The sequence below is a fragment of the Lynx canadensis genome, chromosome A3, assembly GCF_007474595.2.
Source record: "Lynx canadensis isolate LIC74 chromosome A3, mLynCan4.pri.v2, whole genome shotgun sequence".
Classification (NCBI taxonomy): Eukaryota; Metazoa; Chordata; class Mammalia; order Carnivora; family Felidae; genus Lynx; species Lynx canadensis.
The window spans coordinates 54,918,246-54,943,804 of NC_044305.1; the positions used below are offsets into that span (position 1 = coordinate 54,918,246).

Below are 25,559 nucleotides of genomic sequence, written 5' to 3' on the forward strand. Positions count from 1 at the left end.
TTTTAACCTTTTTTTTTAACTTTTTTAAATTTATTTTTGAGACAGAGAGAGACAGAGCATGAATGGGGGAGGGGCAGAGAGAGAGGGAGACACAGAATCGGAAGCAGGCTCCAGGCTCTGAGCCATCAGCCCACAGCCCGACGTGGGGCTCGAACTCACGGACCTCGAGATCGTGGCCTAAGCTGAAGTTGGGCGCTTAACCGACTGAGCCACCCAGGCGCCCCTCCGCGAGCAGTTTCAAGGTGCGGCGACATTGACTCCCACAAGCTCTCACCTGACCTGACCGGGCACTCTCTACCGTTGGGTATTTTCAGCCTCTGGTATTCCTCTGACTTGCCTCCCCGTAGATTTCAGATATTACCCTCAAATAAACGTGTTTGGGTTTTCATCACTGTTCCAAACGAATTTTGAATGTAATCGTATACCGTCTTTTGTATACTCACATTCTTCTCCGTCACCCCTTCTAGAATCCTCTCTCTACTGATCATTCCAGATTGGTGTCATCCCTAACTTAACGAGCGTGATCTCTAGGCCAATCGGCCCCCCCAGGTGAGAGTTCTGCAGCATTGGCAGCAATTTGAAAGGGACCGCCGAGGAGTCACCTAGGGAAGCAAGAGCTACAGAAAACGTCCCTTCCACCCTCCTCCCCTTTTCCTGCCTTTTTCTTACCTCTGTCCGTAAGCTGCTGGCAAGCTCAGCGGTGCTGAGGAAGGGTCTCTTTGGGGACCGAGCTCTTTACTAGCCCGAGTATATTCTGACTTCTTATTAGCGGAGAGGCAAGCATCCCCTCACCCGGACCCTCCCTCACCTCCCCCAACAGCGAGAACCCGGACGATCGTCATCCTCCAATGTTTGCGACTTTACAACACAACATGCCGATTTTCTGACAAGAAACACGCGGCTGGTACAGGAGGGTCCGGGAAATATGTTTCCCCTCTGTGCTGGAAGTGGAGAATTGCATTCATTAGAGTCTCCCAGGTGCTAAGAGAAGAGAGCCGGGCTGAGAACGGAGAGCTGGACAGAATCCAAAGCCGCTGTGCTATCTTTCTGACACTCCTGTGCCAGATCTTCCGCAGGTGATAGCACAGTGCATGAGGCTCCCACCGAGGGCAGAACTGCTCCTTCCAGCCCTGCCTAATGACAGACCAACCAGTGTGCATGCCCAATTTGAAGGGAAGAAAAAAAAAAACAACAACAACACCAACCCCAGAGCTGTCAGTGTGTGGTTTCTATGGCCCAGAGCTAATCCAGGGTCTTAAACTGTTTCACAAAGCCCCAAGGCCAAGGCTTCAACGGGCCAGGGAAGGTGTTGCGCGAGCACGATGCTGTGTTGCTGGGGCATCACACGCCGGGGGAATTTCACCCCACTAATGGCCCGGGCCCCTGGGGTATGCCTCTCACTGCATGCAGGTCAGAAAACGCAGGCTCTTTTTCTCCACTCCTTCCCCTTAATCCATTTAGGGGTAATCCCTGCCATTCTCCACAGGAAAGACCTGCTTTCCACAAAGAAGTTAAGCTGGTCATCCCCTCCTCTCTGTGAGGGCTTCGCCTCGGAAACCGATGTGGGGATAACTTTCCCCCTAGGACCCATCTGGGTACAAAATTACATCTCGAAGGCTCTTATTTTCTGGATCGTCCATCGTTCTTGCTGACTACTCCCTGCCATTTTCACCTGTTGTTCTGGTATCCAATTCCTCTCTCAATCCGCCTTGCAAAGCCCCCCCCCCTTTATTCTGGGCTATTTCTCCTTGGTTCTTTCCTAGAGGGAGAAAGTTAAATTAAAAAAAAAAAAAAAAAAAAGAATCACGGAAGACTGTGTACCCGCCTCCCAAAGCGCTTCGCGTGTGAATTTGTTTCCGAAGTCAGGTTTCCAGTGCTGACATCACACCACGGCAGATGAAGACGGCGAGATCCACTGGGTTACTCAGGCCATCAATGAGGAAGATTTCAAAAGTCCGTGAGAACACGTTAGTCCCCACATCCACTCCACAGAGAGATTGCGTGAGGCCGAAGGAAGGAAAGGGTAAACGACACCATGCACGTCTTCTTCCCCACCAGAAAGGTTGTGCTTATTAAGTCAGGCCACTATCTGGAATTTTCAACTCAGAGAAGACTTAAAAAACATACAAACAAACAACCGTTCACTCTGAGACGCCGCATATGTCTTAGAAACCCATTCGCCAGCAGTAGATTTATCCACTCCAATAAGCTTTTGCTGAGTCAATAGCTCTACCAACGGGACAAGGACCAAGGTATCGACTTGCTCCCTTATTTCCCTATAAGTGCGGATTTTATTTCTTCGTCTCCCATTTTCCAAGGGGGAAGAGAAGAAAAGCAAGCTTGAGATACAGTGGGGCGGAGGGAACAATGATTATCTAGTGACAAACATCCCAGGCATGAGAATGATCCCACCCAAACCCATAGATTCAGGGGGACCAAGACCAACGGACTGTTCTTTGTTCCTTAGGAGATGGGCATACACCAGCTCAGAGGAGCGCGCTGATTCCCGGGAACCGCAGGGCCCCTCTCCTTGAACCCTCCCAACAGATCGCTATAGTTCAAAACTATAAACCACGACTATTTTACCGAGCTCAGGCAAACGTCTTGGCTTTTACAGACCCACCCAAGGCGATGTCAGAAGAAAGTTAAGGCAACTGGGCGAAGAGCCAGCACGAAATAGAAGTATACGGTGCAATATGTACGTATATGGGGGGATGGGACGCTGAACTTCTGTGTAACCATGTGAAGAAAGAAGATTAGATAGGAACAAACGATATGTGAATAGCTTCTGTGTGCAGTAAACTCGACGTGCTTCATCTTCGAAAGCTTATAAGAAACTCTTTTCTCCCTATTAATGTAATAAGTTGTTTCCCATACGCACCCTTTGCCTCACTGACTTTTTAGAGCATTTAAGCGTTAAACCGATAAAATTCCACCGTCTCTGCACAGGGTAAAGGGGGGACTTGTACCGGTTTATCTAGCGGAACGGGGACCCTCCCCTGCCCAGAACAGATGAATCCTGTCCCAGAGCCTTGGCCGAGGGGAGAGGCAGGTACCCTGCTCACAGGCATCACTCTGGAGCGTGGTGACAGCCACAGCGTTCTCCTGGGACTGGGCCAACCACATACACTCTGATGTTTAGGAGAAAAGAGGAAAGCAGAGTGTAGAGGTTTTCTTTTGTGGGCTCTGGTCCCCATTTCCTTGGTCTGGAGAGGCGAACAAATCAGAATGGATCTGAGGGCACCGCCTTGAAGAAGCAAGAGTAGACTGATTGGAATACTTATAGGGAGGAAATCCAGGGCATCAGCAGAAGATACAAATACAGTAACATATCCATCCAAGGGAGGGCTCTCTCGTCCCAGAACGTTGGAGAGGGCATTGTCGTAGACAACGCAGGATGAAGGAGAGAATCTGGCAGGAGGAATCTTTTCCATCCTCCTGGCTATGGAGTGAACAGGTGGCCCCAAATCTGTGTATGTGGTGGGGGGGGGTGGAGGCGGGTGGGGAGAGGATGCATCTGAAAATATAATGTCCTGAAACTGCAATCCGAACCACAGAAAGGAGGGGGAATGTTATAAGGTAGTATTCTCAAAATTTTCCACCAACATACCACTAATGCCGAAAGGAACTGCATGGGTTTGGATGAGAAGGGGCACGTACGGGTCCGCAGCCACAATCTCCAGCTATAACCTGGTTTTGGGTTTTCGGTTATACGATGACGTTGCGTGCTATTGTGTAATAATGGAACCAGGCTCATTTTGATAGAAATGCACAGTTTGAGATTATCTATCAGTTAAATTAACTAACTTGCCCCCCAAAGAATCCTACAGTAAACAGATCCTCCAGGAAGACCCACTGAGCTCATCTGTGACTTACTTTCTGTAACCTGGACGCATAGCCTGCACCGCTCGGTAGGTCCGAGTCGAACAGGTGCAGCCACGGGACAGGATTTGTGCTGTGAAAACAAAGTACAGGGGCCACGGTGACTGGACAAGGGTACACAGACAGGAGGGCGACACGTGGCTTCTTCCCCAAGGGTTCCTCTCGCTTCGCCATTGCTGCCCCGTTCTGCTCGCCGATGGACTATCTTTAAATGTCAGGGCCCGAGTGTTTGAGCAACTTCCTTCTAATGATTTCTCTTAGCCTGGCTGAGATGGGTAATTTTTTTTTTTTTCCAAAAGACTTGAAAACACATGAGAGAACAAATAGGAAATTAAGGATAAGAAACACAAAAAGCCAGCCCTCCCGCCCCTTCTTCATGATGTCACCTGAGGTAACCACACTTCACCTCAGAGGACTGGCAGGGTGTGGCAGCCATTGTGTCCCTGTGCCAGCTCACGGCCCCCTTCTCGGACCTGGCCCCCTGGACACACAGAGGAGAAGGAACTGGGCCAGATCTCAAATGTGACTTGAGCCATGTGTGTGTGTGTTAGTGTGTGCCTATGTGAGTGAGTGTGTGTGTGTGTGTGTGTGTGTGTGTGTGTGTGTGTTGGGTATGGCACAGGTACACAAATTTGGGGACACGGTGCAGTGAATCTTGAGATCACACAGAAGTCAAGCCTAATCTTTGCCACTCACGGAGAGCCCTCCCACCTAGTCATGCAATCTGAGAGGTCTATTTTTCATCAGGAGATGGTGGGGGGCGGGGGGTGACTGGCAGATTAAAGAATCCCAACTCTTGGGGCGCCTGGGTGGCTCAGCCGGTTAAGCATCCGACTTTGGCTCAGGTCATGATTTCACAGTTTGTGAGTTCGGGCCCCGCAGCGGGCTCTGTGCGAACAGCTCAGAGCCTGGAGCCTGCTTCAGATTCTGGGTCTCCTCTCTCTTTCCCTCCCCGCCCCCATGCTCCTTCAAAAATAAATAAACGTGAAAAAAATAAAAGAATCCCAACCCTTAGATGACAAGCCAACGCCCATATACAGGATCTGCCTCGGCTCTGTATTCTATTTGTAAATGGTACAAGGTTCACGCACTAAATACAGCACTGACATATGAATTCTAACTGTTGCAGAGTAAGAGTGCAGCCTTATTACAAAAGCATAAGGCAGAATACAAGCACCCAGTTGCCGTCGAGAATAAGGAGGAGGTTGAGAATAGTTTGATTTAATTATTTCATTACAGTCTATACTATGGAATACGCGAGTACATAATATTTATATAACAATATCGATGATATTTCTTAGGCTTTTCTTCTAGCACAGTAAAAAAAAAAAAATGGCAGAGAGGAAAAAGAATCCACTTAGTTGGAAATAACTCATTCTTATTTCCAGACCAAACCCTACAATTGAATTCAGTCTCTGAAATTTGGGCAAATTGCATGATTTTGTTTCCACTCTGACCTTTGGAATCTGGCTGATTAAGGCTCAGTCTGCAAGTGCAGCTGGTCTGTCCTTATACTAAACTGATCTACTAGAAGCCAGGCAACCAGCTACTAATCATCCAGTATCTGGTTAATCTTTACTGCTTACGAGTTCCCAGATTTTTCAACTGCCTGTATTCAGGTGCTTGAAGGAGCTTTTTCCTTTCGTCTTTGTCCTGAAGCACCAGGACACGAAGGACGGTTTTCTGTGGGAAGGGTCGCTGTACAACTTAGAAAAGATTCATTGGCAGCCACTGAGCCCCGGGGCTGTGGCCCCCCAGCCAAGACCCACGCAGAGGGCACACACCAGCTTGCCTCGGTCACAGCTAGATTCTCCTCTCTCCCGTGACTGGAATGGAACCGTAGAAATATGGGTGGCGTCACTTCACACACGGTACCATCAGTGGAGAGCCTCATTGCCGACTATAAAAAGACACCACAATGAACCAGGGGGTCCTGTCTGTGGTCTCTGGCTTTATGGGAAGGACATTTTGCAGGGTAACTGTGTGTTAAGGATATACTTTGGCTATCTCCCCTGGCAGGGTCAGTTGGAGGGAGAGCTAATCACTCAGTAAACAGAGAGAAGAGAGATGCTTATACTTAATAAGCCATTGCAAATGGAAAAAGCAAGCTCGTACCCAATGCGATTCTCTCTAGAAACAAATGGCTTGGATCCAAACACTACAAAGCCCTTTCAGAATGCTGAGGGGTCTCCTGGTCCCAGCGCCCCCAGGACGTAATCCTTCTGTCTCTTCGCTTTCACATGGAAGTGGCTTTAACAAGGGGAGAGGAAATGATTGTGTGTGCCTGCGTGTGTCACAGTAGTGATTTTTTTTTTCTTTTGTCTTAAGTTATGGAGCTCTTGATGTGCAGCACATCCTTCTCTCTGGGGAGCAGACGCAGCAATTAAAGGGGAGGGCCAGACGAATCCTCGCCTCCTGGAGGTGAGGTGCTGGGAACTGCCTCCCGCAGCACCCTTCCCCCAGGGGCTGCCCAGCCCCCTCCCTGCACTCCCTGAACCCCGGAGAGCAGCAGCACCGGAGAGCTGGGGCTGTTCAGCAAGTGGCAAAGTTGGCCTGGTGGCAGAAGGGAGACCGAGGTCTCTGCCAAGGCTTGCTGCTCTGGTTTCTCTCGTCTCTGTCCTGTGCCAGCCCTCCTGTCAGATGGAAGGAACAGTGTGCTTCAGTGGGCCAAGTCAAGCTCAGGCTAGAAGCCTCGGCCACGACCCAGCCACCGCAGTCTTCACGCAGTATCTTGTGCCCGCTCTAGATATTTCCACTTTAAATGCGGGCAATAAAAACACTAACCTGGGGGCCCCTGGCTGGCTCGGTCGGTAGAGCATGTGACTCTCCATCTAGGGGTGGTGAGTTTGAGCCCCATGTTGGGGGCAGAGTTTACTAAGAAAAAACCAAAAAGAAAACATGAATCTGTTTCCTCGGGCACTACTATATAAAAAAAAAAGAAGAAAGGATTCTAGAGCATTCTGTAAATACACTACACATACATACTAAATAAGGTTGGCATGAGATCACCGGCAGATCAGGCCGTGGAAGGAAGTGGAGGGATGCTCTGTAAGAGAGAGAGAGCTCCCAAAAAGGGAATTCTGGGAGCAGAAGGGCAGCTGCCAACCCCCCCCCCCACCGCTTGCACACTTGCTTCCCCCTCCCCCCCCCCCCCCCCCCGCCCAAGGAGAAAGGATTTCAAAGATTTCCACCAGTCCACATGGCTGATGTCTGGGACCCTAGCATCTCTTTCAGTTGGAAGAAATCAAAGAGTCCAGGAGAAAGACAAGCACCATTTTTTCCCTCTCTTTCCTTTCTACTTAAGAGAAGGTGAATCTCTGGTCTCCTTAGAATTACCATAGGATCCAGCAATCCCACTTCTAGGTATAGACCCCCAAAGAATCGAACGTGAGATCTAAATGTACACCCATGTTCATAGCAGCACGATTCACGGTAGGCAAAACGTGGACACAACTCAAGTGTCCACTGATGGAAGAATGAAATGAACAAAATGTGGTCTATCCATACCAAGGATGTTACTCCGCCTTGAAAAGGAAGGAAATTCTAGCACGTGCTACAACATGGATGAACCCTGAGGACAGTAAGTTGAGTGAAATAAGCCAGTCACAAAAGGACACACACTGTATGATTTACGTAAGGTAACTGGAGGGGTCAAACCCATAGGGACAGAAAGTAGAGTGGTTCCCCCAGCGCCTGGGTGGAGTGGGGGGGGGGATGGGGAGTTCGTGTTTGATGGGGACAGAGTTTCAGTTCAGAAAGATGAAAACGTTCTGGACACGGAAGGTGGTGACGACCGTACAATAATGGGAATGTCCTTAATGCCACTGAACTAATACCCCTAAAAATGGTTAACGTGATCAATTTGTGTGTATTTTATCACAAGAGAAAATATTTGTATGTCTGACATCACGTTCCACCCTCATAACATCCTTGAGGGAGGAACAGGGCTTTCTAATCTCCATTCTCTAAACCCAGGAAGGCAGGGCAGAGGGCTGTCGATGAGATCCATTGCTTCCCCCTGGAATCTGGACTCCAGGACCACCTCTCATCACATCGCCAAGTTCAACCATCCTATCCAAGGCTGTTCTCAGGCCTTCCCTGCCTCTGGCCCTTTGCTTGGAGGCACTGGAGGTAAGTCACCTCCACCGTTAAATTGCAGGGCATTCGGCAGCTGTGGGATATCAGGAGAGGGTGATTCGGGCCTGCCACCCCTCCTCCTTGTCGTCTTTGTTTCACAGCTGGTCACAGATATCAGCCTCTGCAGATGTCCTGACCTGATAGGAGTGCGTGCCCCCTGTTTTTATCTCAGGTGACCAAGTTCCTCACAGTGGCTTGGAACCTTCAGGAGGGGCTTAGACCTCCTCAAATTGCCACCCACCTCCTGGGTAGGTGGGTCCCTCTCTTCCACTCTCCTTTTTTGCCCTCTTTGGAGGCCCTTCCTTCCTGGGCTTCACCACTGGTCAGATTTCTCCCACTTTCCAGGACAGCTCCTCAGAATCCATTCTCTTTCCTCCCTGGGGACATTAAATCTCTCCCGAGGCCATCCTGGACCAAACCGCCCTCAGTTGTTTCATTACCGTTATCCTCTTTCACATCCTTTCCTCAACCGTCTGGAAGCTTCTTTGGCTGCAGACCTCTTCATTATGTGGCTGTTCTTTTGGAAGACAGGTGTGCCCTCCCAGGGCTACGTGGGACTTTCCTTCAGAGCCCAAAAGGAAAAAGGGAGAACTTGAACGACACCAGGGCCCTATCACCTCAGGTGCAAGGCGATCCAACTTCTTCGGTGGCCTGGGGGACCGTGGAAGGGAAGGGAAGAGAGGACAGGGGCGTAGGGGACAGCCCCTGGCGGGCAGGCAGGCCAGACGGGTATCGCTTCCCTCAGAAAGTGGGCTTCAGAGGGGGGCTCCGGATTCCGGAGCATGTGTGTACGTGTGTGGCGAGGGTGGGGTGTCTAGCCCCGGAGTGCGAGGAGGGTGGGGGGAGAGAACCCTCCAGGCCAGGCCCCTGCGCCTCTTGGGTCCTAACCTCCACCCAGCGCCAACTTTTTGCTGCTCCCGTTAGATGGCGCTCAAGACTTTTCTAACCACTTGTGAAAGTGAGCCTGGCCCGGAACAAAAAGCACCGCGGGGTGTGAGTGTGAGTGATGGGGAGGGCGCGCGCGAGGCCGGGCACAGGCGCGGGCGTCGCCCCTGCACCACGCAGGGCCCCGCGTCGCGGGTCAGCCGGGCTCCGGGTGGAGCGCGCTTCTAGGAGGCCCCTCCGCAGGGCCGGCCGAGAACTTTCGCCATTTCCTTGCCCAAGTGGGAAACACTCGGGTTCGCTGCTGGGGCCCTGGCGGCGCTCCCCGGGAGCAGACGGGCGCCCGGCCGCGGCCTGGGGAAGCCGGCGCCCGCGGCCCCGGAACGTGGGTGCCGGGTGCGCGGGGAGGGGGAGAGGGGCCGGGGCCGCGCCGCGAACTGGGGCGCAGACACCAGCGTGTCGTGACGCGCTCATTACAACCCCTTCCTCTGTCCCGACTTACCGCCCCAGCTCTCTTTTTAAAAGAAGGGGGCAGGTGGTGGTTTTGTTGTTTTAACCGTTCAAAGGGAACTGTTCGGTGCAAGGTTTAATAAACTTCGTGCGTGCGTGCGTCTCCAACAACCAAGGGCAAACTTTCTTGCTGCCCTTGAGCCCGAGCGGTGCCATCTAACAGCCTCCTCTTGAAATAAGCCCCTGGGTACCTTAGGGCGTGAGCTGCGATCGCGAATTTTAAAATAACCCATTAGGGATCCAGGTGGGAGCTTTGTCCCCACACACCAAGTGACTCTCTCCTTCCACGCCCTCCAAGAAGAGTGGCTCGACCAGAGGCGCTCTGGGCCCCCGATCCTCTCCTTAATGCAGTCTGAGTGGGCACTGCGGCGGAGAGGGGATGCGTCGCCCCAACCTCGAGAACACACGGGAGCCGACACCTTCCTTTGTGCCTCCCCTCGGCTCTGAACTTTGCTGCGCGGTCGGTTCTCCTTTAAGAAAGTAGCTATGTCTGAATATGTAACGCCGGCGGCGGCCAGCCGGGCGGAGGGGAGCCCACCGGCCCGGGTCCCCGCGCGCGCCGCGGCCGGGGCGCACGGCGAGCGCGTCCACACACGCCGGTCCCGGCGAGAACCCGGGGCTGGGAGGGCGGGGGCTAACGGGAGCACAGGGCTAGGGATCCTGAGCCGGGCGCGGAGTGAGCGGCCCGTCGCGTTCATTTCCATAAGAAAGCTGAAATCGCGGTTGGAGGGAGGATTTCTCGCCCTAACCGCCCTCCCCCTATACCCGGTTTTCGGCAAGAAACGGGCTCCGGAGCTCAGAGCCCTACGTGTGTGCGCTGGTCTTTGATGGTATTGATAAAATGTGGTTTCAGATGTTGCCCCGACTGAGGCCGGTTTCCTGTCTGTTGTGCGGAGTGGAAGGACCGCGCGGGGTGAGTCCGGGGCGCGGGGGGAGCGGGCAGGAGAGGCAGGGGCAGGGCAGAGGGAGCGCAGCCTGGACCCTCGGAGGAAGTTCTCCGGTGGGGTTCCTAAGAGGACAGCCGGGATGAAACGAAGAGCCCGAGGACAGAGGAGGGGGGGGGGGCGTGATTTGGGAGGAGGGGTCACGAAGCCCCCAGCCCAGCCGCCTGGCTGGTGGGAAGGTCCGGCCAGCCTTGCCAAGTGCCTCTTCAAACACCCGGGGAAACTTTCCCTCGCCGCCGCAGACCCTCTTCCTGAGAAGGAATAAAGCGAACTTGCTCACACACTCGGTCCCACGGACGGTTCAATTGTTCCTCCTTTCGCCTTGAGCCTCTTTTCGGCTTTCAGTGTGAACAGCAGCCATGTGTCCTCAATTCTATTACATATATATATATATATATATATATATATATATATATATAAAATCTCCTAGGTACTTTATGATCCCATCTGGAGAAATTAAAACCCAGATCTGTAATGTTTATTCTTAGATAGTTTACAAAAAGCAGGGGGAAAAATGTGTGAGACACATGTCTGCAAATATAACAAAAGTACTTTCCCTTCTGCTTGAGAAAGTGGCCTGCAAATGGCTTCCCTTTACTGGTTCTGGACCCCTTGTACTTCCCCCAAGAAACTAAATGGGGTCGGGAGGAAAGCACCAATCAGATCAAGCAATTAAATGCCCATTATGACTATTAATGACTTTATTACTAATGGTTGGAGTGAAGGACTCCAAAGCTGCTCGCGGTGATCAAGCGGTTTCCAAATTCTGCTACCTAAGATGTTTACAGCACTCCACCCCAACGGAGGAGGTCAGAAGCTAGAGAGGATGTTTTCAAAGAGTCCACCAGTAGGTATCCCATGCACAGTCAATGCTGAATTTCTCTCTTTCAGTAAAGTTTATTGCTACTCCTGATAAATGAGGGAATCTGTGTTTCTGGGGGGCATCGAGTTATGCGATGAGTTACCAGGCTTGGATGTGGCCCTGGAGTGGGGAGGGTGTGTTCTCTCACCAGTGACTGGGGAAATGCTCAAGCCCTAGAAGATTTTAAGGAACAAGTGTTTGAGATCTTCGGATGGGCTAATGGATATCCAGATGGCTGGGAGGTGAGGAAGTGAGCGATGGTGAACTTGGGGAGCCAAGGAGAAATGAGGAACGGGGCCTACCTTTAAAATTTTTCTTTTTGCTCGTGGGTTGAAATGGTTTCGGCCTGTCAAAAGCCGAGCGACTGCTAGCGAAGTAAAGGGTAGCAAGAAGGGTCTGTTGGGGTACTGGCTACTGTGACTGGGTTTGTTTATTAGTGAAGATGGTTTCTCGCTCCTCCCTGCCTCTTTGTGGACACCCTTGTGATCCCAGATGGAAAGAACTGACCTGGGAGGGCACAAGGGAACCAGCTGCCTGTTGGGATCCCATAGCAAGAAGAGAGGGACGGGGCAACTTGCAGGGGCTCTGGTCAGCCACCATGCAGCAGGGGGAGAAAGGCGGTCAAACCTTTGGAGAGGAGCTAGCAGCTCATTTTGCTGTAGGTCACCTCCGCTCATTGCCCTGGAGTCCAGCCCTTTCTAGTGGCCTCTCAGGCCGCTGGGTGAGTGGGGGGCAATGAATTTCAAGTCTGTCTTGTTTGGGACGTGTCCCCAGCACCCTGGCCCCTGGGTGGAAGCCCAGAGCAGCAGCATACATCTGGTTCTGATGTATTTACCAGGCGGGCATGGAAATGCCCACGCTGCACGGCAGAAACCTGAGCTGCTGGCGACCAGCAGACTCCTCTGCTAAGCAGCGTAAAAGTTTGGATAGTTTCAGAGTGCCGGGTGGCCCCTTGTCTTGACGGGAAGCACATGATCACCCCCTCCCCGTTCTATTTTGTTGAGTTAATTGCCCAGCAGTGAGGGCATCTCACACCTCAGCCACGGAATACTGAAGAGAAAGGAGTCTTCCACAGGTAACAGGATAGCGTGGAATCATCTTGGCCACCCGGAGGGTCCCACAACCTCACCTGAATGAAATGGGCCTGGGGTAGTCTCCCTTCACTGGCTCCCAGGGTGCCTGTCTCTCCTTCCTGGCCCTGACTGTTAGCAACCTACATAATACCCTGGGTCCTGAGAGTAAAACTACCATAGCTTCCTTGAGTGGGCAGCCGACCGACCCCAGAGGCAGATCTTCACAGGACAGCTTCATATGTCAACAACAAATTCCCTGCTGACCCTGAGAACATCATGAAAGAGGGGGTAAGAGCTGGCACGAAGCTCCCCTTACTCTCAGCCATTTGTGCCCTGCCTACCACTGAGCCTGGCAGGGGGGAGAGGGGCAGGGCTTGGGAACAGGGCTTAGAAAACCCATTGTTCCCCTGCCTTGGGTCAGCTGCAGACAAGCCTGAGACAACAATACCTATGAGGAGGGGCAGAGGAGGAGGGTGGAGCTGGCCCTCCAGTCCTCTCTGGCTGTACTATCAGGACTTCTAGGGCTCTGTGCTGGGGGGGGGGGGGGGGGGAGGAGGGAAGAAAAGAAAGAAAGAAGGAAAGAAAGAGAAAGAAAAAGAAAGAGAAAGAAAAAGAAAGGAAGAAAGAAAGAAAGAAAGAAAGAAAGAAAGAAAGAGAAAGAAGGAAAGAAGGAAGGAAGAAAAAGAGAAAGAAATAAAGGAAGAAAGAAAGAACAGAAAGAAAGAAAAAGAGAGAGCTCTCCCAAAGCGCCCATGTGAACCACATGAGGTGGCCCTGGGGCAGGACACTGGAGGCTCCTTTGGTCTTTGGGACTCGCCCTGCCCTGCCCTGCCGTTCTCTCCCTTTACAGGAGGCGTCTATCATCTAGGTCTGACGGGACTTGCTTTCTCAGGAAACCTGGTGGGCGAGTCTGGTCAGAGGTGGAGGCAAGTTTCCTCAACTTACAACTTGCTTTGAAACTGACATAGAAAGAGGGCAGCGAACGCTGTCACCCAGAGAGGGCCTCCACGGCCCTTTTCTCTCCTGGTGGACTCCTGAGACTCCCCCTAAGTGGCCCTTAGACATTCAAGATGTCAGGTAAGCTGGGAGGAGGAGTTTGATCTGTCCCCTGCACCCAAGTAAATACAAATACATTTTGCTCCTTGAAAAGAAATGTCACCGCTTTAAACTTTCCCCAGCCAGAGATCCAACTAGTTGCATCAGGGTCTCTTGTCAGCAACCTTAACCCATCCTGCCTCTTGTTTCCTTCTTTGTGGCCTAAGGTTGCATTTTAGGGGGGGTTATACAACGCTGCTCATGTCAGCAAACCTCCCTGTCTCCAGCCTCACCCCATCTCCCTGCCCGGAACTGTAGTCGGAAACCACAGACACACAAATTCTCGTTAAAATTTTCTGTTATTCTTCCCGATGGGAAGAGTTGACAAGACATCGACATTAAGTTGCATAAAATACAGTGGACTGATCAGCCAGAATGCATCTCATTTGCACTTGTACGGAGCCAGGGGTAGTGTCACTCCCTCCCTCCAGTTCTCTCTGCCATGCTGGGCTGCCTGGCTGGAATTTCCTAGCCGGCCCCACTCCGGAGGCCATTGGTGAGGTCGGAGCCCCAGCCCAGCCCAGCTCAGGCCAGCCAGGGCTGGGGGGGAGGTGGGAGGGCAGAAGCCTCTGGAGGCCTGGCCCGAGGGTTGAGCCAACTTTGGCAGACCTTCCACTCTGGGCTGCCCCGGGGGGCTGTGAGGCCCTGCTGGGTGGGCACAGGCGGCTGGAAGCCCCACAGTCTGCAGCTCTTCCGAGGGGCCCCCTCTGGGTTGAATTAAAGAAAGAGGACGACACCATGAAGGAGAGGGATGGTCACTGAACAGTTTATACTCACTTCTACCCTTCTTCCCCAATTTTGTTCTCATCACCTCCTTTGTCACCAGTGGAGGGGCACTGCGTCTTGATGGGTTCTTCTCCCTACTGGTCCTCCTGACCTCAGAGCGTGAGGGCTTCTTCCTTTTCTCCCGCCTGGCCCAGCTGCCCTCCTGGGACCCAGAGTTCCCAGAAAAAAAATGCCTTTCTCATCAACTCTCAAAGGCCCCGGCAGCTGCAAGGGGGAGCCTCGGGAACCCAGTGGGGGCACTAGGGGGAAGTTTGGGGTCTTTACGCTGTTCTGCCTCACCACTCACAACCACTCCCCTGCTGCTTTGGTCTCAACTTTCCCGGAACCGGGTGCTGGGCTTCAACTCCTATCCACCAATACCTACCCAGAGCAGGGGCGCCGGGTCACTGCCAAGGTTTGGTGGTGACGGGAGGCCTGGGGGCAGCGGTGATAGAAGGGCCAGAGGGTATGGGGGGCTCTGGGAGCCTCAGCGGGGGTGGGGGGAGGACTCGAGTGCCCAAGCTTAGCCTCCTTGAAAGCCTCAAAAGCACGTCCCTGGGGCGTCTTTTCCATGGTGTCCTGCTTGCTCTCCTTGCAAAGGCCATGGTGACTCAGACATCCGCCAAACCCAGGAGCTCCCCTTTTCTCCAGCGTTCTTCTTGTCCAGCAGGGAGGCGTGTGGACTGCTTCTGGGCCTCCACTGCCAGGCCTGATCGCAGCCCATGACCTTCGCGGAGGGGTGGGGGCGGGGGGGGAGCAACCAAGGGCCAGGGATGTTGCCCAGCAAGACCGCGGCCTCACTGCGCCACCGGAGGAACAGCCACCGACGAGGCCCGGCGGACCCAGGCGCCGCCACCCACCCATGCCCGCGGCGGGCCTGCGGGAGCGCAGGGGCCGAGGCCGTGAAGCCGGGCAGCCAGCCTTGCACCATTGACAGCCGGGGCACGTCTGCGGAGCCCGGGGGAACAATCAACGGACTCTATGTCCCGGGAGCTGGGGACACGCCTGTAAGGTGTGTGATAATTTAAAGATCCTTGGTACTACTTTTGCTTGAATCCTTTGTTACAGCTTTGTCAGCTTGCGCGCCTTCGGCTGCTCCCTCTCCCCGGGCCCGCCCGCCACCACCACAGCACGCCCCCCCCCCCCCAGGCCCCCTCCCCCCAGCCCCGTCCCTCTGCGGAGAGGGCCTGGCGCTGGGGATCTGCCCAGATCAACTGCCCGCTGCAGATCCTCTCCTGCACAATGCTTGTCCCTTGGTTAGGATTTCCCCTTCGCGCTTGGGGCAGAGGAACTCGGTTCGCACCGCCTTTCGCCTTTGGGGGAGGCTCTCCGGGGAAGAACAAGCTTTCTGAATGTGACCTCGGACTGCTGCAGCGGTGGGCTCCTGCTGCTGGCAAATGAGTAGCTCACCTGCCACAGGCCGGGGTGACTGGGGTGGGCACAGCAGGGTGCATGGGGAAGGGGTCACCTGCCCTCCCAGAGTAAGGACGTGAGGATTCCATCAGAAAGAGCAGGTGGGGATAACACAGAGCTTGGAACTAACTTGGCTTCTACTGGCTCCAGGGCCACCGGATCCCAGCCTCCTTGGGTATAATTGTCCTTCCCCCAAACCCCAAATTAGACATGCCTCCTCTTTGGTCAAAGCACACCTCTAGGTAGGGTATTTAAAGGATACTCTGGCACACAAGAGGTGCAGGTAAACTTACATGCTTCGTTGTATAGGGCTATGCATTTCTCCATAGATTTCCTATTTAATTTGTCTTCATTCCTCCTTTCTAGGCCTTTCTGCCTGCTCATAGCCACTGGGAGAAAAATCAAGCGTAAGCACCTCTCCCTATGTTATGTAACACATTCACACAGGGTTCCTCAAGTTACCATTTTGCCGCAAATCAGCCGGCACAGGGTTTTCTGGCCTTGGGGTGGGGGTGAGAGTGTCAGGGTGAGGCTAATAGAGGTGTGTGTGTGTGGGGGGGGGGGGTTCATTCCCTGGAGACTTTTATTCCCTTCCTTGAAGCCCAGTTCAAGGCCCAGGAACAAAGTGGGGAAGTAACTGATCTGTCTTTTGGTCTCTCCCCTCCCTTTCACCCCCTGCCTTGTAGGTCTTCCTCTTTGATAAATAGAGGAAAGCCGGTGGGATCAGGTACATATATAAATAGTGTTGACCTCCTCGGCCCCTCCTCATTGAAAAGCAGAAAGCCCATTACAGGGGCAGGTTGCTCAGTGCCTTTGAGTATCCACCATTACCACCCCGTGGACTTTACTGGACCCCAGACTACTTACTTGGCATCCCTGTCTTGTTGAAAACATCCAGGACAACTATTAAATAGTTCTCAGAAGAATTAAAGACATTCTTCAGGTCTGAAACATTTTTAAAGCCCTGGATGAAATCTTCAAGGAGCACAAAGTATAATCGGTGGGACCACCTGAGGAAGTCTGAAAGCTTTGTCCCCCACCCCTCCCCAAAGTTAATCAAAGATACTGTAGACGTCATTGTGCTCACTAAGGGGTTTTTCCGCATTGTAACCTACAGATTGTCCAGACCAAGCTACCAAGACATTTATTTTCATTTTGTTAGTTTCTGGGCACTACACTTTCTGATTAGACTTGTTTATTTTTAAAAACTCTGCTGGAGAGTTTCCAACCTTGGAGGTGCAAATGAAAACAACTCTCCCTCCCAGGTTCTTACAGGGTGGGGGAGGAGCACAAACCCGTCTGGTCCCAACTCAGACCTGGAGGTTGCCCGTCTGAACCTGGGTGGAGTGAGGGTAGCTGGTTCGGGCACCTTGTATTTCAGTGCTGGCACAAAGCGAGCTCTTTGAAATGAATATCTATTCTATTTCAGTGTGCAATGTTCCAGCCGACTAAATGGGCTTGCCTTCTGCCGAGAGGCAGTCCTGGAGGACACAACTAATGTGCAATCTCCCAGGCAGCTCTTCATCAGAACATCCCTTGTCCTTTTGTTTTTGTTTTCGTATTAAAAGATGTTTTTGCTTTCCTCTCAGTGTCCGTCCTGTTATTTTGTAGCTACAACAATGAAACAGGAACAGTTTATCATTCTTTTTTGTCCTTTGTAACCATGCCTTGTATTGGGATGTCACAAAGCCCCAGATACACCTCAGCGTGCCCTGTGCTTTTGATGTTTACTTGCTACTCCCCGGGTCACCCAGAGACCCACACTTGATTCTGCCTTCTGCCCCTCCCAGATGGTTCTCTCCTGGACAAGGTCCCTCTCCCAGCTTGCAGGGAAAGGGGATTCACTAATTTGCTTCTCAAATTAGAAAAGACCAAACCCAGGTTCTCCAGGTAAGTGATTCTGGCTTATACTGGTGACTAAGATGTTGTATGGGAGCATCTCCCCAGGATCACGTCTCTCAAGGAGAGAGAACGGCAGGCACGTTTCCACAGACATTTCTAAAACTATGGCAACTAAGTGAGTTTTACGGATAAAATTCTGGTGTATTCCCAGGCAGCTCAAGTTATTTAAATTTTAGTTTTGTTCACATGTATGGGCGCACACAGGCCAACTAGGATTATGTTACCAGCGCATTGCCACTGGACAAGTCTGGTGACAGCAACTCAGATCAACAAACTTATTTTCTGGAGAGTGACAAAGAAAAAAAAAGGCTCCCCATACCTTTAAAATTGTTATTTTATACTGTTTAACACCCCCCACAGCCAGGAATTGGCCAGACTTCCCTGCTTCCTTTTCTAGGAACAGGTAACTAACCACTCTCCCCTCCTCCAAGACTTGGCTATTTTTAAAAGCTAAAATTTCTCTTTCCAAAGGGAGGAAAAGGAACGAATTCCATTAATGAATTACGTACACGGAATGTGACTTGTCTGGGACAATTGTATTTGTAAATAAATGGCTTCCTGTTGATTATGTACCTTTTACTGAAAAATGAACTCTAATGTCTCTGAGCACTTAACAGAGCACATATTTCAACTTATGGTTTACTTTCCACTTGTTCTTTTTTTTTAACTCACTAGAAAGAAATCGGGTAAAAACTGAGTCAGTCGAGGTGTGGGGGTCGTTATCCTTCAGCGTCCATACTGACCTGGGGAAGAGCCACCTCTAAAGTTCTCACGTTTGTCAAAGTGTAAGCAAAGGGGGGTGGCTCCCTGGGAATGTTATTGGAACCAATCTGGAGAGTTTCACTTTTGCCCCTGGGTCTTTGTAAAGAGGACCGCGGCCTCCTTTTGCAGCTTCCAAAGCGAAGCCGGCGCGGAATCGTCTCGGCGGGTAGACTGGGCATCGACCGGACGCCTGGCACCCCTGCCTTCCCCTGCGGCCCGCGCTCGCCCACCGCCAGCGCAGTAGCGCCGCGCAGGCCCGGGGCCCGCAGTCTCCAGCCGGGGACTGTGCTCGGGAGGTGACCGTGACGGGGCCGGCACATGCAGCGTTCCCCGGGCGCTCGAGTTTCCGCCTAGGCGCGGGCCGAGTGCCCAGGGTGACCCAGGCACTCCACTCCCCAGTGCGGCGCGCAGGGCCTGGAGGCCCGAAACTTCACAAAGCCACCAGCCTCCTCCAGCCCTGCCCCCCCCCCCCCCCCCCCCCCCCCCGCCTCCCCAGCCTCGGCTTCCTAGATCCAGGCGCGTTCCCAAACAATGCGACCTACCCGCCTGCGAGGCCAGTCCTCTGTGACCCCTACTCCCCCCACATTCGAACTGTAGCCAAGCGTTAGACCCTTATTCTGAGCCAGCGCGCCCCCTTCCAGGCACAGCACCGTTCGGGAATGGACTCGGAGTGCCCCCCTTCTGTAAATCCCAGGCTCTGGGCCCTGGGCTGGGCCAGAGTCTTTGAAGACCCAGGGGGTCCAACTCCGTGGTTGCTTTTCCTCCAGGGCTCCAGGGCTTGGGGGCAGCGGGGAGGTGGATCTCGGAGAGAGCCGGGGTCAGCAGGCCCTGAACTCAGGCCCTCTGAACTCTGCGGTCCGCGGAGGGGGAGGCTGCAACCGAATCGCGGGGAGAGGAGGCTGGACCCCAGCACGGAAAATCCGCAAACGTGGAACAGAGGTCGACAGGCATTTCTACCTTTAATTCTCCCAGGCGTTCCAAAAAGTGTTCGTCAGTACCTCTACGACCTCCAGCCGACCCACCTTCCAAGGAAACTTTCGCAAGTTTTCATTTCTCTCTCTCTCCGCAATTTCTTAGGTTTTCTCCAGCCACCGGCCTTGTCGATCGCTCTACCAACTGCCCGTTAGTCCCCAGGGCTCCCAAGGCCTGGGTATTTCCTGAATTATGATAATAATTGTCATTATCAGGCTGGGGAACGATCGAAGGATCAGAGGACAGGGGACTGAGGGGGAGAGCAGAGATGTTGATGAAAGGAGATATTTCAACCTTGTGTTTCAAAAAAGTTTCAGTTGACAATTATCAGTAACCCCGATAGACAACTCCATTAAAAAAAAAAAAAGAATTTACTACTGCTCTTGAAAAGCCGTTATTTTTTACATCGCTTTTAGGAAGATAGATGAACAAAACATCGCGTTTCAAGCCATTTTGATCTGTAATTAAATGGCAGGATCGGTTTGTATTCTCCTACGGCTTTTACAGAAGTTGCAGTGATCCAAAGTCGGGTTGCTGTGTCAGAGTGGCATTTTATTAATGAGAATACAAAAAGCTTGCATATTCTTAGCCCTGCTTGAATTTAGTTGCTAAGCAACCGGTGTATGGTAATTCATCCGCGAAATTTAAATCTTTGAGAAAGGATCGTGCGTTTTGCTGAATGGTCGCCACGAGGAAAACAACTTGTGGGACTGGCAGCAGCTGTTACGGCCGGGCCGCGGGCCGGGCCGGGCCAAGCAGGGATCGGGCCACCCCACCGCGACCGCCACCGCCCTACCTCGGCGCCCCGCCTGCCCCGCGTCCCAGAGAGAAACCGGGCTTCTGCCGCCCACTGCCCCGGCGCTACCCTCCTCCGCTTCTCTGATCCCCATTTCCACTTGAGGCAGGCCCTGCACCTGAGCAAGCCATCTGCATCCCCAGGGCTTCGGAGTCCAGGCCGCGAATTTCCGCAGCCCCTCCCCTCACCCGCACCCACAGGCGCGCAGGACACACACACACACACACACACTAGCGCACACATCGTGCCGCCGCGAGAATGCCAGTTGCCCTCTTCCCAGACCCCTCTGAGGTCACTTCCAGAGCCAACTCTTCCTTGAGGAAGACCCGACTCATAAAGAACGCAGCCCACAGCCCTCCAGAAGGCCAGGCGGCCGCCGCTGGCCGGCAGTGACATCATAGGCTCCTGCTCGCCACGCTCGCGCCCACATTTTAGGATACAGGAACAAACACGGATGTGAAATCAAGAATGAGAGAGAGAGTAATCTAATTAATAGGCCATGAGCCAGGCTAACAAAATCAAAGAATCTGATTACACAAGTACCCCTCTTGCTATCTCCGCTCCCCCACCCCCACCCATGCCTTCCAGCCTCCGCACTGTTTCCTTTCCTAGACTGGAAAGTTCAGGCAAACCCAGAGCCCTCTGATCTCCTTATTGAAATCAAGATCAAGCCCACGGTGGGGCTCCTGCAGCCGGGAGGTCACGTGGGTGAACTTCAGGCCCTCGGAACAGTCGCCCTGAGGAACTGAGAGGTGACCAAGTGACCTACAGAACCGCAGAGCTGGAGAGGTGGCCCCCACACTTCTGACGCGCATCGCTCTTACCAACATCAGCAACAGCAACACCTGTACTGACTGCTCATGCTGTCTGACCAGGACTAGGAGGGAGAGGTTCTTATCACAGCCATTTTAAGAAGAACTATTTTTAAAAAACAAACATAACACAACTCTTTCTTCCTACATCACCTTGTTTCTGAGTCACTGATAGCCTCGCAGTCTTAACTCAAAACTCTCAACACCTTTCCCCCCAGCATAGATGTCTGAGCACAGCCAGGTATTAGGTTTTATCACCGATACATAGCATCTGTTCTAATCAGTCCGGTCAGCCACGTGCATTTCATGAAAGAAGAGAATTCTTTCGATTCTATCCTTCTGCCTTGAAAAAAACCAGGTCCACCACCTAAATAATTAATTTCAAGTCTGCATCCAGTGCCAATACTTGTTGCATCCATTTTAGAGTTTGATTAATTACCCTGGAACTTGGGCAAACTAAACTCCATGTGGAGAGAATGTTTCTTCCTTCAATTTAGTTCTGAAAGCTACAAGTTATTGATGGCTCTTGCTCTATTTACATACAAATTGGTGCAAATATGCCCATATCCTAAAAAGCATTTTGTATAAATATATAAAAGTGTCATTTTTGATTTAGCTTGAAGAGGTTGATCATTTATTACAAAAATAAACGAATAAATACAACAATATATTGTTGCTTCCAACAGGATAAATACTTTACAAATATATAATTTAAAAAACAAATTTAATTGTTAAAATTATTTAAAATATTACACTTATCGATAAAACTATCAATAGTATATACTGCATTTAATATTAGAACCAATTATTCTCTGAATGTTGAAAACCATTCATACAAAACAGATTATGAGCATGGTAATAAGCGAACACTGGAGGCTACAGGGAAGCAGAGGGAAACTCTAAGATCAATAATGAACAGTTCTATTTTGGAACAAAGAAGTAGTCCTTGGCTAAGTACTTTAAAAAAAAAAAAAAAAAGGCAGAGCAACAACAGTAAAGTGACTCTTTCAAATACACCTTGAGTGATTTATCGCCCAGACTTGCAAGGGAAGATGGTTGGGTGGTTGAGGTGACAGGGGCTTGGACAAGTGATCAGGAGCCACAGGACACTGCGAACTATAAATGGGCCTAGCTCAGGATTAGCCAGATCGATGGAACAGAACTTTGTCACTTTCCTTTGGGTTGGAAGGGGAGGAGGGGTGGATTGAAATGGAGGAAACAAATGGGCACTTTACGAAGCACAAGACACTTGCGCTGCAAAGGAACACAATGACCAAATTCATTAAAAAGATCTGGTGATATATAACAATATTTTCATTATTTACATGTGTAACAATATAAGCCTTAGCACAAAACCTCTCAGTTATAGCTGCCCTCTTTTGTTTTTCAAACACGAATTTCATTTTGTAAATACATTCAAAGGGTTGATTTTTTTTTTTTAAATATGGAGTGCAAGCATGAGCTCACTGTAAAAAATGCAAAATGATGAAATAAAATGGGCTTGCTTTCTCTTCTTCGCCAATGAAAAGTTACTCTGCTACCCTTAAATCCGGGGCTCCTTCCAAAGTAATCAGCAAAAAAGGTTGCTTTTTAATAGAAAACAGTGTGAAATCTAATGTTAGTTCTTTTGTTGTCAGCCAAATCAAGTAAGCAAATACCTCCTAAAATTTTAAATAGACCTATTCTCTGTCTAATCAACCACTACCATTCCTGTAGGGAAAATAGGATTTCATCTCACGTGCCAGTAGTGTTCACCATATAAAAACAACCACACCCAATCCTCAGCTTTCTCATGAGGCCTGTTTTGCTTGCCCCTGCAGACCCTCAGAAAATGATAAAGTTTGTCCCCACCCCCGACCCCCCCCTCCAGGTTGTAAATTTGCTGGGCAGAGAGATTACAATAGCGAGAGAAGGAGGAGACATGAAGGCAAAGGAAAGTAAATTGTGGTTTCTTGTTTTCATTTTTTTCCTTCTCTCTGTTTAATAAATGTGGCCTTTTTCAGATTTCACAAATCAAAATGATTGTGATTTTTAGTACGATTTGGTGCTTAAAATAATGCAACCCAATACACGGCCATCTGGCTGGGCTTGATTTATGAAAATGACACAGGGTCTGTCTGGAAGAAATAACTGTTCCTGTTGCTCTCACAGTTTTCCGGGTTTTTTAACCCCTGCATCGATATCAGAGGAAGAGAGAGGAAGATGAGAGAAGGCAAAGAGTGAGTGACAGCTAAATGAGATTAGGAGGAAATTAATCCATAAAATCATTGCTGTGTCACTCCCAAATACTTTTTTTAAGTACAAGACGAAGGGACTCAACTGAGCAGAGCCTTTTGCATCGGTAGGACTCACAACCTGAGGCATTACACTTTCATTTTCCCACATGGTAAATATTGATACATTGACTTGATAAATGTGACCGCTCTGCATGGTGTATCTGAGGAGTGATCAAAAAAAGCTCAACCCCCCATCACCAGTAAAGTAGATATGGAATCATACTGGGGAAAGACAGGGACATAGAAAGTCTGAGCTGGTAATCACACTGGGGGTAATGCAGTGTGGACCCTAATCAGGATTTTAGAACTACATTCTTTCAGTACAAGGCAAACAACTAAAACAGAAACAGAAAACCCAAAACAGCTTAATAATTTAAACTGAACTTCATATAGTTATTAATGGGAAGTGATTAATATAAAAATATCTTAGAGACTTGTAAGCTATTCTTTACAACTATTAGCCTTCAGAAAAAGAGGAAAGAGACCTAGCAATATGGTGGGGGGAAGGGAGGGAAAAGAGAGGGCGAACTTGGGTGGGTGGGTGGGGGGGAGCTATGTATTAGCCATTAACAACCAGTTGGCACATTTTTACTGGTGATGTAGTCCAATCTTCTGGTCAAGATGATAAAGGACACAGGTATCTCTGAGAAAAGAACTAGTATTTAGACAATCTCACCTAAAAACACTAAAAACACCCACTAAAACCAAGGGAGAGAAAAATGTTGTGAAATTTATGGATTAACGAGGAGTGACAACTATGTTAAAGTACTAGCAGTTTCTGTCACGTCTGTCCTTTACTCCGTATTTCGCGGAGCAGGCTGTACTTCCTCAGTGCTACCACTTAAGGATTTGCATTAGTAAAAAAATATTTCCTAAAGAACTCTTTTCTTCCCACATAGTGTGTATGCATCAGACACAGACTATTTCATTCTAACAAATTTATTTTCTCGATCAGCTCTTACGGAATCACTACTCAAATTAAATTACAATCAAATGATCACATCAAAAGATACCCTTACTACCTAGCAACTGTCCATATTTTCATTTCATTTTGATTTGTGCTCGTCTGAAAAAAACACGTAATACAAGATCTGGGGAAAAATAAATTACCGTTTTGCAGCAGTTCATAAGTATTCTGAATAAAATATTAAAAGAAGTCATTTAATGAAAATATAAAGCAAATATTTTTAGATCAACAACGGATCTAACAATTCTATATTGCCGTCTTTTGAAAAGTCTGTTTATTAAAACCTACCAAAAACACTGCTTGGAAATGGCAGTATTATATAATCACATCCACAGCACCCATTCAATCAAAGTTGGCAACGGATTGAGGAGAGAAGTCCAGAGGAGTGCAGCGGCTGGTGCTCAGTCCTTCTAAATCTCTTTATCTGAGTCAGTCCAGAAATAAAAAATAAAAATATTAATAAAAAAAATATTCGCGGTGGAATCTTTAGGCCTCATCCACCCGAGTGCCCGCCGTTAAAGCCGGGGCTGGTGGCGGGGCCTTGCTCCTAGCCCAGTCCACCCGCCCTGCCCGACTCAGCCTGGCCTCCCCCACTCCTGGGTAGCCGTCCCCTTCTCCCTCGCCCATCCCTCTGCTCTTTCGTGATGCTTTATTTCCAAGGTTACTTTGAGAAGACTTTTTCTTTTGGCTTTGCTATTCAGTCTGTTAATTTCAAAAGCTGTGAATATTTTCTTTCTTGCTTGCTTGCTTTTTTTTTTTTCCTGAAGACTGTTCTTTGTTTTCTCCTTCCTATTTCATAGTCCATTTGTCCCCAAATGACTTTAACATGGCCAACTAAAACAGGGTGCCTCTGCTTTCTTGCACGTCGCTCCCAGGAAAGAAAGTTTCGGTAGATCACTTTAGTCAGCCCTTTGGATGGGGGGAGTGAAAAGGAGAGCGGGGGCGGGGGGGGGGAGCTGCTTTTTTTTTTTTTTTTTTTTTTTTTTAAGAGGCGAGGACGAGGCAGGTGCTAGGTGCTGTCCACTGTTGCCATGTAGGACTTCCTAGGGTGGGGAAAACCTCACGAGTGCAGTTTTGGTGCGCTAGGCATCTTCACCCTTCTTTAAAAAGAAAACAGAAAAACAAAAAGGAAACACCACCACAGTATAAACGAGATCTCATGATCGCCTCCTTTTTCTCTTCCGGTTTTGTTTGTTATATATACGTATATAAAACAGTCTGGGTATTTGTTACGCTTTTGTTTTGTGTTCTGCCCCTCCTTCCTTGGACTTCAGAAATGTCTTCTTGGTCCGTCTCTCTCTCTCTCTGTCTCTCTCTCTCTTTCCTCCAAGGGCGGGCATGTTTGTCTTTGGGCGGAGGGGAGGGCGGCGGACTGGCCTGGGCCCGGTGCGGCCCCGGTGCGGGTCGGCGCGGCGGCGGCGGCGGCGGCGGCGGCGGCGGCGGGGGTTGGCGGCGGTGCTGACAGCGGCTGCGGAGGCGGCGGCGGCGGCGGCGGCGGCCCTCTTCGCG

The 25,559-nt window shown here is 50.6% G+C and overlaps 2 long non-coding RNA genes across 2 annotated transcripts; both read left to right on the forward strand.

Moving 5' to 3' along the window:
- Nucleotides 1-10,052: 10,052 nt before the first annotated feature.
- LOC115510450 lies at nucleotides 10,053-14,996 on the forward strand. Its single transcript, XR_003967724.1, has 3 exons — nucleotides 10,053-10,324; nucleotides 11,081-11,202; nucleotides 13,141-14,996. It is a non-coding gene; the product is annotated as an uncharacterized LOC115510450 (long non-coding RNA).
- Nucleotides 14,997-15,044: 48 nt separating this feature from the next.
- Nucleotides 15,045-17,151, forward strand: LOC115509697. The gene is made up of 4 exons (XR_003967459.1): nucleotides 15,045-15,162; nucleotides 15,930-15,970; nucleotides 16,250-16,290; nucleotides 16,993-17,151. It is a non-coding gene; the product is annotated as an uncharacterized LOC115509697 (long non-coding RNA).
- Nucleotides 17,152-25,559: the final 8,408 nt, after the last annotated feature.